The sequence below is a fragment of the Dromiciops gliroides genome, chromosome 6 (genome assembly GCF_019393635.1).
Source record: "Dromiciops gliroides isolate mDroGli1 chromosome 6, mDroGli1.pri, whole genome shotgun sequence".
Classification (NCBI taxonomy): Eukaryota; Metazoa; Chordata; class Mammalia; order Microbiotheria; family Microbiotheriidae; genus Dromiciops; species Dromiciops gliroides.
Window position 1 is genome coordinate 120,380,050 of NC_057866.1, and position 14,879 is coordinate 120,394,928.

Below are 14,879 nucleotides of genomic sequence, written 5' to 3' on the forward strand. Positions count from 1 at the left end.
AAGATAAAATAGAAACTGAAAGAATACACTTATTACCTCCACAAAGAAATGCCAAAAAGAAAACTTCCAGGAATATTATAGCCAAATTCGAGAGATCCCAGGTCAAGGAGAAAATATTGCAAGCAGCCAAAAGAAACAATTCAAATACTGTGGAGTCATGGTTAGGATAGCATAGCACCTAGCAGCTTCTACATTAAAGGATTGGAGGGCATGGAATATAATATTCCAGAGGACAAAGGAATTGGGATCAAAACCAAAAATCACCTACCCAGCAAAACTGCCTATAATCTTTCAGGGGGGAAAATGGGAGTTCAATGAAAAAGAGTATTTTTATATATTCATGATGAAAAGACCTGAACTAAATAGAAAAATTGACTTTCAAATGCAAGACCCTAGAGAAACATAAAAAAGATCAACAGGAAAAAGAAATCATGAGAGATTTTAAAAGTTTAAACTGTTTACATTCCTACTTGGGAAGACAATACGTCTAAATCATAAGAGCTTTCTGAGTATTAGGGAAGATGATAGGAATAAATTTAGGCAAAAGGCACAGGTAAGAATTTATTATGAAGGGATGATATCTGTAAATCATTATTTTTTGTTTTTTCTGTGTGTGTGTGTGTGTAGGTTGGGGTTGGTGAGTGTCTTGTGTCTGAAGATGGATTTGGGCATGGGTCCTCCTGGGTCTAGGATGATAGATTTGTCTGCTGTGTCACTTAGCTGCCCCATGATAACATCTTTAGAGTAAAATTGAGAGAGGATAGGAATGCAATGGGGGAGGGGAAAGGGGGGAAGTAGAATGGGGTGAAATCTCACATGAATAAGCAGCAAAGTGCTTATGGAGTGGGGGGAGAGATGGGGGAGGAATTAGGCAGTGAATTTGCCTTACATCCATCAGAATTAGCTCAAAGACCTTAATCTCATCAGACTTGTCTCAAGGAGGGAATAACATACACATTCAATTGGGTGGAGTAATCTATCTAACCCTGCAGGAAAGTAGGAGGGGAGAGGGATAAAGAGGTCAGAGTGAAAGAAGGGCAGATTGGGGTAAGGGGGCAGTCAGAAGCAAAACACTTTTGAGGAGGAATAGGGTAAAAGAAGATAGAACATAGAGTAAATACCATGGGAAGGGAATAGGATGGAGAGAAATGGTTAACAATAGTAACTATGAAAAATTTTGAAAGCAGAGGCAAGAGTAATGTAAGATGATGATTGATAGTGTTGATGGATTGATGATTATTAGAAGAAGATGAGGATTGATTGAGGATGATGATTATAATTGATTGATGATTGATTGATGGTGGTGATGGCAAAATGTATGGTACCTACTTTGCTGGGCTATTGTGAATTCTTTGTCAAGTTTAAGATACTATATTAAAGTTATCTATTACTGTTGTTCCAATAATCAACCTCATGGGTTTATTGTAAGGAAACTCTTTTTAAAGTACTATATAAAGGTATAAACTATATACTATATTAAAAAAAATGATGAGCAGGATACTATCAGAAAGACACGGAGGGACCTGCAGGAGCTGATGCAAAGTAAAATCTACTGTATACAAAATAATAGTAATATTGTGAGATGATCTGCTGAGAATTACTTGGTTATTTTCAGCAATGCATTGATCCAAGACAACTCTGAAGGTCTTATGAAAAATGCAGTCCATATAAAGAGAGCTGATGGTATTTGAATACAGATTGAAAAATATTTTTTTGTTAGTTACTTTATCAGAAACAAAAAAACTAATGAGCTATCAGAAAACTGAGGATGCTATCAGAAAAAACCTGGAAAGACCTACATGAACTGATGCAGAGCGAAATGTAGTGTATACAAAATAACAGCAATAGGATAAGATGATCTGCTGGGAAGCACAAGGTTATTTTCAACAAGGCAATGATCCAAGATAACTCTGAAGGACTTATGAAAATTGCAGTCTATCTATAGAGAAAGAACTGATGGTATCTGAAAACAAATTGAAGCATAATTTTTTTTCATAGTTCCTTAATCTGAAGTTTGTTTTTGTTGGTTTTCTTTCATAACCTGGCTAATGTGGAGATGTTTTGCATGATTACTAATGTGTAACATATTGAAGTGTTTGAGGGTTTTTTGAGAGGGGAAGTTGGAACACAAAATTTTTTAAAATTGATGTCAAAATGTGTTTTTACATATAATTTGGACAATAAAATTATAAATAAATGAGAAAAAATAAATTAAACAAGCCATCAATGAACTCCCTAAGAATAAATCTCCAGGGCCAAATGGATTTACAAGTGAATTCTACCAGACATGTAAAGAACAATTAATTCCAATTCTATACAAAATATTTGGAAAAAATAGGTGAGGTAGGAATCCTACCAAATTCCTTCTATGAGAAAAATGTGGTGCTCATACCTAAACCAGGAAGAACAGAAACAGAGAAAGAAAATTATACACCATTCTCCCTAATGAATATTGATGTAAATATTCTGAATAGAATATTAGCAAAGAGATGACAGTAATTCATCAGCAGGGTAATACACTGTGACCAGGTGGGATTAGTACCAGGAATGGAAGGCTGGTTCAATATTAGGAAAACTACCAACATAATTTACCACATCAATAACAAAACTAACCAAAATCATATGATTATTTCTATAGATGCAGAGAAAGTTTATGACAAAATACAGCACCCATTCATATTAAAAACACTAGAGAACATAGGAATAAGATTATAAACAGCATCTACCTTAATCCATCAGCAAGAATTATATGCAATGGAGATAAGTTAGATGCATTCCTAATATAAGGGCCTAAAATTCTAGCTATGATGACTAAAATCTAATGAGTGGTCACCTTAAATTAGAAGCTTTAGCAACAGTTTACACTTTTAAGTATTTATTAAAGTGCATCAGAAGTTTAGTGAAGAGAGAGAGAAAGAGAGGTAAAAACAAACTTCATCTAACTAAGAGAGCCCAGCATCTCTCCTCCCACCAAGCCGAGGTCCCAAAACGAAAGGCCTCACTCCTCCCAGAAGCCCCCTGTGAAACATGAAACAGGGCAGTCCACACACACACAGCTCCAAGCTAATTGGTTCATAGCACTGATTGGTACAGGACCCACAGGCAGCAAACATCACTTCCGGACACCAATCTGACCTTCAAAACCCCAGGACAGGTCACTTCCAGATACTAACTCACATGTGGATGCAAAGTCACATGCTTTCTCCTCATGGTGGGGATTCCCTGCAATATCTTTCTCAACAGATTGTTAGCACTCTAATTCTCACACTAATAAGATCATGGGTGAAACACGAATGCCCATTATCACCATTGTACTAGAAATGTTAGCTTTAGCAATCAGAGAAGAAAACAAAATCTAAGAAATTAGAATAGGCAAGGAAGAAACAAAACTATCACTCTTTGCAGATGGCATGATGGCATACTTAGAGAATCCTAAAGAATCAACTAAAAAACTACTTGAAACAATTAACAACTTTAGCAAAGTTGAAGGATATAAATAAACCCACATAAATTATTAGCATTTCTATATATGACCAACAAAGCTCAGCAGCAAGGGATAGAAAGAGAAATTACATTTAAAATATGATGTAGAAATGTAGAAAATTATAAAATTCTTCGGAGTCTACTTGCCAAGGCAAAAACAGGAACTACATGAACACAATTACAAAACACTTTTCACACTAATAAAATCAGATCTAAACAAATGGAAAATATATATTGCTCATGTGTAGGCCATGCTAATATAATAAAAATGACAATTCTACCTAAATTAATTTACTTATTCAGTGCCATACCAATTAAACTACAAAAATATTATTTCATAGAGCTAGAAAAATAATAACAAAATTCATATGAATAACAAAAGGTCAAGAATATCAAGGGAATTAATAAAAAAAATGGAAAGGAAGGTGGCTTAGCTGTAGCAGATCTAAAACTATATCATAAAGCAGCAATCATCAAAACTATTTGGTACTGGCTAAGAAAAAGAGAGGAGGACACAAAACAACCATAAATGAATATAGCAATCTCCTGCATGATAAACCCAAAGACTCTAGCCTCCAGGATAAGAACTCAGTATTGACAAAAACTTCTGGGAATACTGGAAAATAGTATGGAAGAAACTAGGAATAGATCAACATCTTACATTACATACCAAAGTAAGGTCAAAATGGCTACAAGATCTAGACATAAAAGGTGATACCATAAGCCAATTAGAAAAGGAAGGAATAGTTTACTTGTCAGAACTGTGGAGAGGGGAAGAATTTATGACTAAAGATCATATACAGAACATTATGAAATGCAGAGTGGATCATTTGGACTACATTAAATTTAAAAAAACTTTTGCACAAACAACCAATGCAAACAAGATTAGAAGGAAAGTAGAAAGCTGCGAAACAATTTTTACAGACAGTGTTTCTGACAAAGGCCTCATATCTAAAATATATAGAAAACTGAATCAAATATACAAGAATGTATACATGTCATTCCTCAATTGAGAAATGGTCAAAGGATATGAACAGGCAGTTTTCAGATGATGAAATTAAAATTATCCACAGCCATATGAAAAAATGTTATCAATCACTACTGATGAGAAATGCAAATTAAAACTACTCTGAGGTACCACCTCACACCTATCCAATTAGCTAATATGACAAAAAAGGAAAATGATAAATGTTGGAGAAGTGGTGAAATTGGAACATTAATGTACTGTTGGTAGAGTTGTGAACTGATCCAACCATTCTGGAGACCAATTTGGAACCATGCCCAAAAGGTTATAAAACTGTGTATACCCTTTGACCCAGCAATACCCCTGCTAGGTCTATATCCCAAAGAGATCATAAAAAGGGAAAAGGACCCACATTTACAAAATATTTATAGCTGCTCTTTTTGTGGTAGCAAAGAATTAGAAATTGAGGGGATGCCCATCAATTGGGGAATGACTAAACAAGTTGTGGTATATGAATTTAATGGAATACTATTATACTGTAAGAAATGATAAGCAGATGGGTTTCAGAAAAACCTGGAAAGACTTACATGAATTCATGCTGAGTGAAATAAGCAGAACCAAGAGAACATTGTACACATTATCAACAACAGTGTGTGATGATCAACAGTGATAGACTTAACTCTTCTCAGCAATACAACAATCCAAGACAATGCCAAAAGACTTATGGTGGAAATTGCTCTCCACATTCAGAAAAAAAAAACACAATAAAAACTATGGAGTCTGAATGAAGGTTGAAGCATACTATTTTCACTTTTGTTGTTACTTTTTTGTCATTGTTCTTGTTTATTCTTTCTTGCATTAATATTTGCTTTTGTTTCTGATTAATGTGGAAATATATTTAGCATGATTGTAATGTATAACTTACATCAAATCTCTTGCCAGCCTTGGGAGAGGGGAGAGTAGGGAGTGTAGGAGAAAAATTTTTAACTCAAAAATATCTTTACATGTAATTAAGAAAAATTAAGAATATATTTTTAATCACAATTAATAAACAAATAAGCAGATAGATAATTAGGTAAACAAACAAACATATAAATAAAACAATTAATTAATTAATTGAAAGACAGTGGACACAATGTTCCTACCCCTTGAGGAATTTATTTCAATTTCATAATAATTTTTTGGTTTTTTGCCCCCATTGAATAATAGAATTAAAATCATTCAGATGTTGCCCTAGTTGTCTGTCCTCCCACTTGAATGGAAGCTCCTTGAGGGCAAAGAGCCTCATTTTTATCTTTGTATTTTATTGACTAGAACAGTTATTGAAAATAGCTTTGGGAGGCAGTTAGGTGGCACAGTGGATAAAGCACCAGCCCTGGATTAAGGAGGACCTGAGTTCAAATCCAGCCTCAGAAACTTGACCCTTACTAGATATGTGACCCTAATTGCATCCCCTCCCACACACACACACAATAGCTTTGTAAATCACTATTGATTTGAATTGAATTAAAAATAAACATCAGAAATGTGTGTATAGTTGTTGTTGTCGATGGCATATCCATGTTTCTCCCTAAAATTCCTATTTCTCTGTGGAATTTTGGCATGATCATGCTTGTGGGGTTTTTAAATACTGTACCAAAAGATTCCATGATCCAGAAGGTTTTAAACCTGCACAAAGTGAAGCACCTAAGCATGGATCAAGAAGGTTAGCCATCAGATGATGACCATTTCAAACATAGCAAAACATGGAGTGTGATCACAATCATCGTTAGTGAAGAGAGGACCCACACCAAAAATCAAGGATCTGCATGAAGGCTCAATGAAGTCAAATATTGAAGAAAAGAAGCATGAAATCATTAATAAGTATAACGGAGACATTGAAACTCTATGATTCTATGACATGAATAATGCAAATTGCTCCATCAGAAGTGGGGGGATGACTTTTGATATGCTAATTCCATAAACTAAGTAAATTCAATTTTTGTGAACAAAGTACTTAGCATTATTCCTCTTGTTCTTAACTCAGAAGGAACCTGGATATTTCCTTTTAGAGAATTCAAAGGATAACTGAGTTATTTCCAAGTTCAGTTTATACACTTTATACTCTATCTAAATTTACAAGGGTAAAATAAGATGCCTTCTATAATATGTGAATGTGTCATAAAGTAGTAGACCATTTTTGTTTGCCTTTATTTTTCTTTCACATTTGCAATACTAGATCAAAATTCCAGTTTCATACTTTGCCTTAAATTAAGGTTACCTATACCACCCTTCCACCAACCTTAACATCAATTTTGAAATTCTCCAAAGACCTCATATAAATTAACATGTTTATTTTCTAGACAAAGGAAAATATTTCCTTGTACTATGTTCCTCTCCATTTTAAGAGTAATAGTATATAAATATGAAATGTTATCATAATGGGAAAATAGTAATGTTAAACATTCACAGTCATTCTACCAGAGTTCATGAGAATCTACTTTACACTTTAACCTCTTTTTTTCCAATTGTAAAGATAGGCCTTTGTGAGTAACATTTTCCCCACCCCTTAAATATAAGAGATTTACTTGTAATAGCAATCAGCATAATAGATTATAAATGGTGATTTACTCTAAATTGAGGGGTTTTAAAAAATTACTTAGAGCATAGATATTAGCTTAAGCTCATACAGTAATGTGCTTCCAGGATTTTATGAATTATGAACCTGCTCTTGTTTTGAATAACTGAATCCTTTTTCCTGTATTCATTGTGGTACCTTGTGGTTAACCACAGCTTCTAAAGATAGTATTCCTCAAGCTGAAGAGAACCAATGAGCTTGTATGAGGTCATGACTGATCATTACACATTGTCATGTATATGAGCATTGACTCCTCAAGCTGATGTCCTAGATGGCCAACCAATCAGATGAAAGGACAATGACCTTTATGTCCAAAAATGAGGACCTTCCTGCCCATTAACAGTTAAAGGAACATCTTTAAGAATTTCAAAATAAATGAACTATACAATTTGACCTCATGATGTAGATAAAATGGGAGGTGTTAATGTCTTAAAATAGCAGGGTATATAAACATTTAAGCCCTGTAGAGTTATAAAACCCTGTTTAGCCCCAAACCTGGGGTCTTTCAGGTCCTACTCCTGACTGACCAGCATTATTGTGAGACTGGTACCCTCTCTCAATAAACCCATATTTCTATGACTTGGAGACTTCATTTATTTCTTTTCCTTTGTCAGACTTAGAAATTTTCATAACACCTTTCAATTGCTCTTAGGGTGACATGAGGAAAAACATATTGACAAGCAGCAGGAGTTTGAAAGAGACCAATCACTCAGTGTATTTGCATATAATTTAGAGAAGAGTAAAATTTGAGTCGTGTAATCACAGTTCCAAGATCAGAATGTAATTGGGAAGTTCTCTATAAAAATCAATACTTCCATTCTAAGCCAATTTAGTTACATGGTCCACTGACAAAATAATTACATTTGCATTACATTTGTAGCAAGCTACAGTTAAGCTTCTGGCAGCTTCAAAATAGAGTAATATTCTTGCTGAACAGCTTTTTAAAAGTTAATTTGTTTTTTGAATATAATTTTTATTTATTTTGTTAAATATTTACCAAAAAGACATTAAAATTAGCCATTTAAAAATGAGTTGCAAATTGTGTACCTCCCTCCTACTCTTTAGTCCTCCTTGAGAAGGGAAGCAATTCAATATTGATTATACATGGAAAGTGATGCAATACATTTTCCATATTAGCCATTTTGCAAAAGAAAACAAAGAAAAAATAAAGTAAAAATCTATACTTCAATCTGTATTGAAAGTTCATCAGTTCTATCTATGGAGGTTGATAGAATATTTCATCATGAACCCTTTGGAATTTTCTTGGATCATTATCTTGATCAGACTAGCTAAGTCTTTCACAGTTGTTCATTCTTATAATATTGCTATTACTGTGTAGAATGTTCTCTTGCTTCTGTCATTTCACTTTACATGAGTCTATCTAAGTCTTCCCAGGTGTTTTTGAAATCATTCTGCTCCTCATGTTTTTATTATATTGGATCAGCCTACCCATGGACAATTAATATTTCTCTAATTGTTTAGATCTGACTTTTTTTGTGTGGAAAGTGTTTTGTGTTCACAAAGTCCCTGAGTTGATCTTGGCAGGAAGAATCCCAATTATTTTATATTGTCTGCAGTTTTATTCTGTTTTGTTTTGTTTTTAGTGGGGTTTTTCTTTCTATCTCTTTCTGATAGACTTTATTGGTGATACATGAAAATGCTAATGATTTCTGCGGTTTATTTTATATCCTGCAACTTTGCTAAAAATTAATTCTTTCAAATAGTTTTTTAGCTGATTCTTTAGGATTCTAACATAACAGATAATTCCCACTGATGGTTTTAGAGAAATACTACTTATCATTTTAAGGAAAACTCCATTTATTCTATACTTTCTAATATTTAAAATAGCAATGTTTATTATAATTTTGAAATGCTTTTTCTGCATCTGTTGAGGTAATCATGATGTTTGTTGTTTTTTAAATTGATATGGTCAATTATTCTGACAGTTTTCCTTATATTTCTGGTATAAATCCTACCTTGGCATATTGTATGGTCTTTGAGATATATTACTATAAAATCCTTTATAGTGTTTTGTTTATTATTTTACATCAATAATCTTTAGAGAAACTGGTCTACAGTTTTCTTTCTCTATTTTTGCTCTCCCTAGTTTGTTATCAGCAACATATTTCTGTCATAAAAGGCTTTTAGTATTATACCTTCTTTGCCTATTTTTCCAAATACTTCATATAGTATTGGAATTAATTGTTCTTTTAATGTCTGACAGGAATCAGTTGTGAATCCATCTGATCTGTTTTTTTTCTTTAGGAATCTCATTTATGGTTTGCTCAATTTCTTTTTCTAAGATAGGGTTATTTAAATATTCTATTTCTTATTCTCTTAATTTGGGCAATTTAGATTTTTGTTGTCCTGAAATCATCGCTGAATCAATTCATTCTTGTTTCAATCAATTTCTCCTTTGCTATTTTGTTTATCTGAGACAGTGGCACTCCATACCTTAAAGTGATAAAGAATCAGTGACAGAATACTAAAGTTATAAAAATGTTATTTCTGATCAGAGATCATCTTGATATCATTGACTGCATTGTGAAATTCCTCAAATATAATCCAGCCAAGTCTCTGCCTCTTATTCTTCATGCTCACTGTTTATTTGCTATGCCTTAAATATGCCAATTGATTGAGTAAATTGGTTTTCTGAGACATAAAAATATTTTTGTTTTTTATTAATCAAAAGTATTTACTACAGTAATTGGCAGATGCCATGTGTAGAGGACAAACAAAAAAGGGATTCCTCAAAATAATTGCATTATAGAATTGCTTTTGTAAACAAATTAAATTCATTTTTTCTTTTTGCGGGGCAATGGGGGTTAAGTGACTTGCCCAGGGTCACACAGCTAGTAAGTGTCAAGTGTCTGAGGCCGGATTTGAACTCAGATCCTCCTGAATCCAGGGCTGGTGCTTTATCCACTGTGCCACCTAGCTGCCCCAAATTAAGATCATTTAAACAAATATTTTCTGTGGCCACTATGTACAAGCTTATATGGGATTTTGCATATCTTTTCTTCATGACTTGGCATAGCCAAGTGAGAAGGCTACCAGTCATGAACCTTTCTATTTCTAGGTTGGTCCTAGGAAAGCAGACTCAGTACTTTGATAATACCACATTCATTTTTTTTTTTTTGATCAGGCAATTGGGATTAAGTGATTTGCCCAGAGTCACACAGCTGTTAAGTGTCAAGTGTCTGAGGACGGATTTGAACTCAAGTCTTCCTGAATCCAGGGCTGCTGCTTTATCCACTGCACCACCTAGCTGCCCCACACATGCATTTTTTAAGATGGTAGAACCTACTATAGCTTACACTCCACTGGAATAGTCTTCAAGGCACCCATAATCACCTTGATGTGTTGACGAAGCATTTGAGTTGGGCTTTGTGCTTTTCTCGCAGTGGCAACAAAGGGGTGGAAAAGATTTCAGACACGTCTAAAAATTACATTCTTTATCCTGACTATACATATTAACTTGTCTATTAGTGTCCTGAATGTGAGCTCCTTGTCTAATAAACAAGTCAACATATTTGAGAACTGATTCTGATAAATCTTAACATTCCTACAATTAATGAAACCAGAAGATAAAAGAAATTGCACTTAAATGAAAGGATGGCTCCAAGATTATCTTTGAAAATGCAAACACATACACACAAATCACATACACACACACATCCTCACATAAAATGAAGTCTAGTGAACAGATAAATAATCAAACTGGGAAACATGATTTGTCTGAACAAAGAAATCAGAAAATAAGATTCCTATTTGCATGTCTTGGAAACAAGTTCTAAGATCACTTCAGAAATCAATCACAATAATGATGGGACATTGAGATTTGAAAAACAGAATTGACTTGTTCAAATTCATCCAAAAGAGTATGTTGAAATTCATTGTCTTTTTATCCATGTGCTACCTAAAGGCAAGGATAATAAAATTCTAGTGTCCATTTTGGAGACAAGATTTTCTTTAGCTGTTTGATGGAGCTAGGACAAGTTACAATGGGGCCAATAGAAGGCAGCTGTAGCTTGGTGCTCTATGGGGGATAAATCAGATGTTTTTGGTTGTAGTTTAAGAGACACTAGATTAGGGGTGCTCACAGGTGACTAAAATGGGTTATGTGCAACCAAAACTAAAAAATGGAATCATGAGAGTGAAATAACAAAATCAGCAGGGTATATGATAATGAATGTGGGACAATAGTATAAGGGGCTATCTAGCTATACTGTCTAAAACTATCAAATGAGTGGTCGCCAATAAATTATAAGCTTTAGCAAGAGTTTAGACTTTTAAGCATTTATTAAGGAGAATAAGAATTTGGTGAAGAGAGAGAGAAAGAAGCCTATATATCTACATTTATCCATTTTGGGGAGCCTGCATTTTTGTTCTACTTTGCTGAGAGCTTTCCATATGGATGAAAATCACAGGTCGTGTGTGTGTGTGTGTGTGTGTGTGTGTGTGTGGCCATTTTTACTCCTGGAAACTTAGGATATATTTGAAATACACACACACACACACACACACACACACACACACACACACATATATATATATATATATATATATATATATATATATATATATATATATATAATCCCAAACCATACCCAGAGCATACATAGTCACAATGACTTACAAATGATAAATGAAGGTAAATGGTTGATTTTATTAAACATTATTACAGAATCTCCATTATGAAAGTAAACCACATCTTGTCCACGAATTCTTTATCTAGTCCAATGACAATAACAGATACTTGAAATGATAAATAATTTATCAAAAGGAAATAAAACATCAATGAGATTCAATATGTTCATTAATTATCTTATAAATCGAGCAATAAGGTTCAATAACCCTTTCTAGAAGACAGAGCCATGTTTTCTTGGTAAAGTTCTTCAGCTGTTTATGACTCATGATCAGTTCTGCCAACCCAAATTCCCTCTGAAAATGATAATACTTTGTTTTGCTGAAACATATGAATTCAACAGCAAAGGGGATGGTGGGATTTTTAAAAATTCTAACCAAAAGATGGGCTCATAAAAACCTCAAATAACAATTAATTCTTTACAATAGCTAAAAGAATTACATATTCAAGTAGACAGGCCATGGAAGTCATCTATGAAGCTGATGTAAATAAAGAAAGCTCCATGTGTGAAGAAAGGGGGCACCAAGTTTAGAGAGGGCTAACATATGACCAAGCCCTGTGCTCCCACTTCTAGCAGCAACCATGTCCTTATGTGGCTCAAAAGGAAGCAGAATAGACATCTCTAGTCTCTTTTCCCCCCACTCTCCTACAAGAGAGACTTTCATTCCTGACAAGAAGCAAAGCAAGAAGTTAGGGCTCAAAGCCACTTTGCTCTCCTTCATCAGAGAAAGGGACTTCCAGGCTAAAATATTATCTGTTCCTTTAAGTATTAGTAGTCTAAGGGATATGATCAGTTTGATTCAAATTCTGATTTCTTTATCATTAAGGTGAGGGGGGGAAGACCTCAAGCTTGACCTTTTTTTCCACCAATACCAACTTCACAATAAACACACAGCAAATAGTAGACAACTCATTTATCCAAATCACTTGCAAAACAAAAACCCAAGAAGATATGCATAGGAAAATATATAGTAGGCAATAGATAGTAGACTTCTGCCATGGGGAGTGAGCTAGAACTCAAGTAAGAGAGACAGTTCTGGATTTCACCTAAGGGGAAACTCACCAAAGTAGCAAGTCAGGGATAGAGACATGTTGGAAATGACCATCTCCTCTCAAGAATTCCCAGTCTTTTCCTTCAGCAAAGTCAAGTACGAAGCCTCTTGCATCTTTTTTCTCAAACCTGAAATCCAGGAATGGTTGAAGTGATCTGAAATTCAAAAAAGGCATCGTCACTAGAAAATCCCTGCAGAAAATTGTTGACTGAAGGGTTTTTCTACTCAACAACTCTACCATGTCCCCCACACAGGGGAAGTTCTTTATCTCCATTAGTAAAGAAAAAGTTCCTTATGGAAGGGATTTGAAATAGGGATTGTTTCAGACATAATGATACTGTTCAATAATAGCAATCTCATGAAACCATGAAGTTATACACTCCACCAAGCACCAAAGGTTACTCCAAGGAACTATCAGTCTCCATGGTTCTCAGAGAGCCAGTTACCTGGGTCTCTTAGCTTTTCCCCTTTTGTGGATGACAATGCGCATCTCATTAGTATCAAGGTTTGGTCTATGTGTTTGTGGATCTCCTCCCTATTAAATAATCCCTGCCCACCAGTCAGTGAGTATATGAACATTTATTAGGCACTTATTATGTGTCAGGCCCTGTTATAAGACATGGGGACACAAAAAAAGTCAGAAAAAAGTCAGTGCCATTATTGTTTTATTGGCATACACACACACACACACACAAACACACACACACATATATATATACATATACACACACATACACATATACATACATTATATACATACACACATATATTATATGTGTGTGGAGAAAATATATAAATTACTAGTTAGAGCACATAAATATCTAGGTAAATAGAAGATCTAAAGGAGTGGAAGGAAACCAATAATGCATAAAAAGAAGGGCACTAAAAATTAAAGAAAATTAAAATTTAAAAAAAAAGGGCACTGGCAACTGAGAAGGTAGGGAGGGGGACTAGAAACAAACTAAAGAGATAGGATTTGAACTGTATCTCGTCCCTTTAAAAACAAGAAAAGGTCTTAACATCACTTATAACCACAATAAGGTGGTTAGTGACCTAGAGCCACACATCTTAAAAAGTGAAGTCAAGTGGACCTTAGGAAGCATTACTAACAATAATGCTAGGAGAGGTGATGGAATTTCATCTGAACTACTTAAAATCCTAAAAGATGATATTGTTAAAGTGTTGTATTCATTATGCCAGGAAATTTGGAAAATTCAACAATGGCCACCAATTCAAAAAAGATCAGTTTACATCCCAATCCTAAAAAAGGACAATGCCAAAAAATGTTCAAAGCATCAAACAATTGTATTCATTTCATACACCATCAAGCTCTACTTAACAAAGTTGCTGCAAGCTAGGCTTTAGCAATATGCGAACCAAGAATTACCAGAAGTCCAGACTGGTTTTAGAAGATGGAGAGGAACTAGAGACCAAATTGCCAACATTCACTGGATTATGGAGGAAGCAAGGGAGTTCCAGAAAAATATCTACTTCTGCTTCATTAAGTACACTAAAGTCCCTGACTGTATGGATCACAACAAACTGTGTCAAGTCCTCAATGAGATGGGAGTAAGAGATCCCTTGTCTCCTACAAAGAAAAAGTTAAAATTGAAAATGAAACAATGTATTGGTTCAACATTGGGAAAACAGCTGCTACTACTACTATAAATTGTCACCTTATTATTTAACTTATCTGTAGAGTATATCATGCAAAATGAGAGGCTATATGAATCAAACGCTGGGATTAAGTTTGCTGAGAGAAATATCAACAGTCTCAGATATGCAGATGATAGCACCCTGATAGCAGAAAGTGAAAAAGAATTAAGAAGTCTTTTGGTAAGAGTGAAAGAGAAGACTGAAAAAGCTGGCTTGAAGCTAAACACAAAAAAACTTAACATCATGGCATCTGGCCTCATTACTTCTTGACAAATAGAGGAAGAAGAACTGGAAGTAGTGTCAAATTTTATATTCTTGGACTCAATGATCACTGCAGACAGCAACTGCAGCCATGAAATTGAAAAATGCTTGCTCCTAGGAATGAAAATTATGACAAATCTGGACAGGATACTAAAAAGCATAATAATCATCTTGCGGACAAAGATCTATATAGTCAAA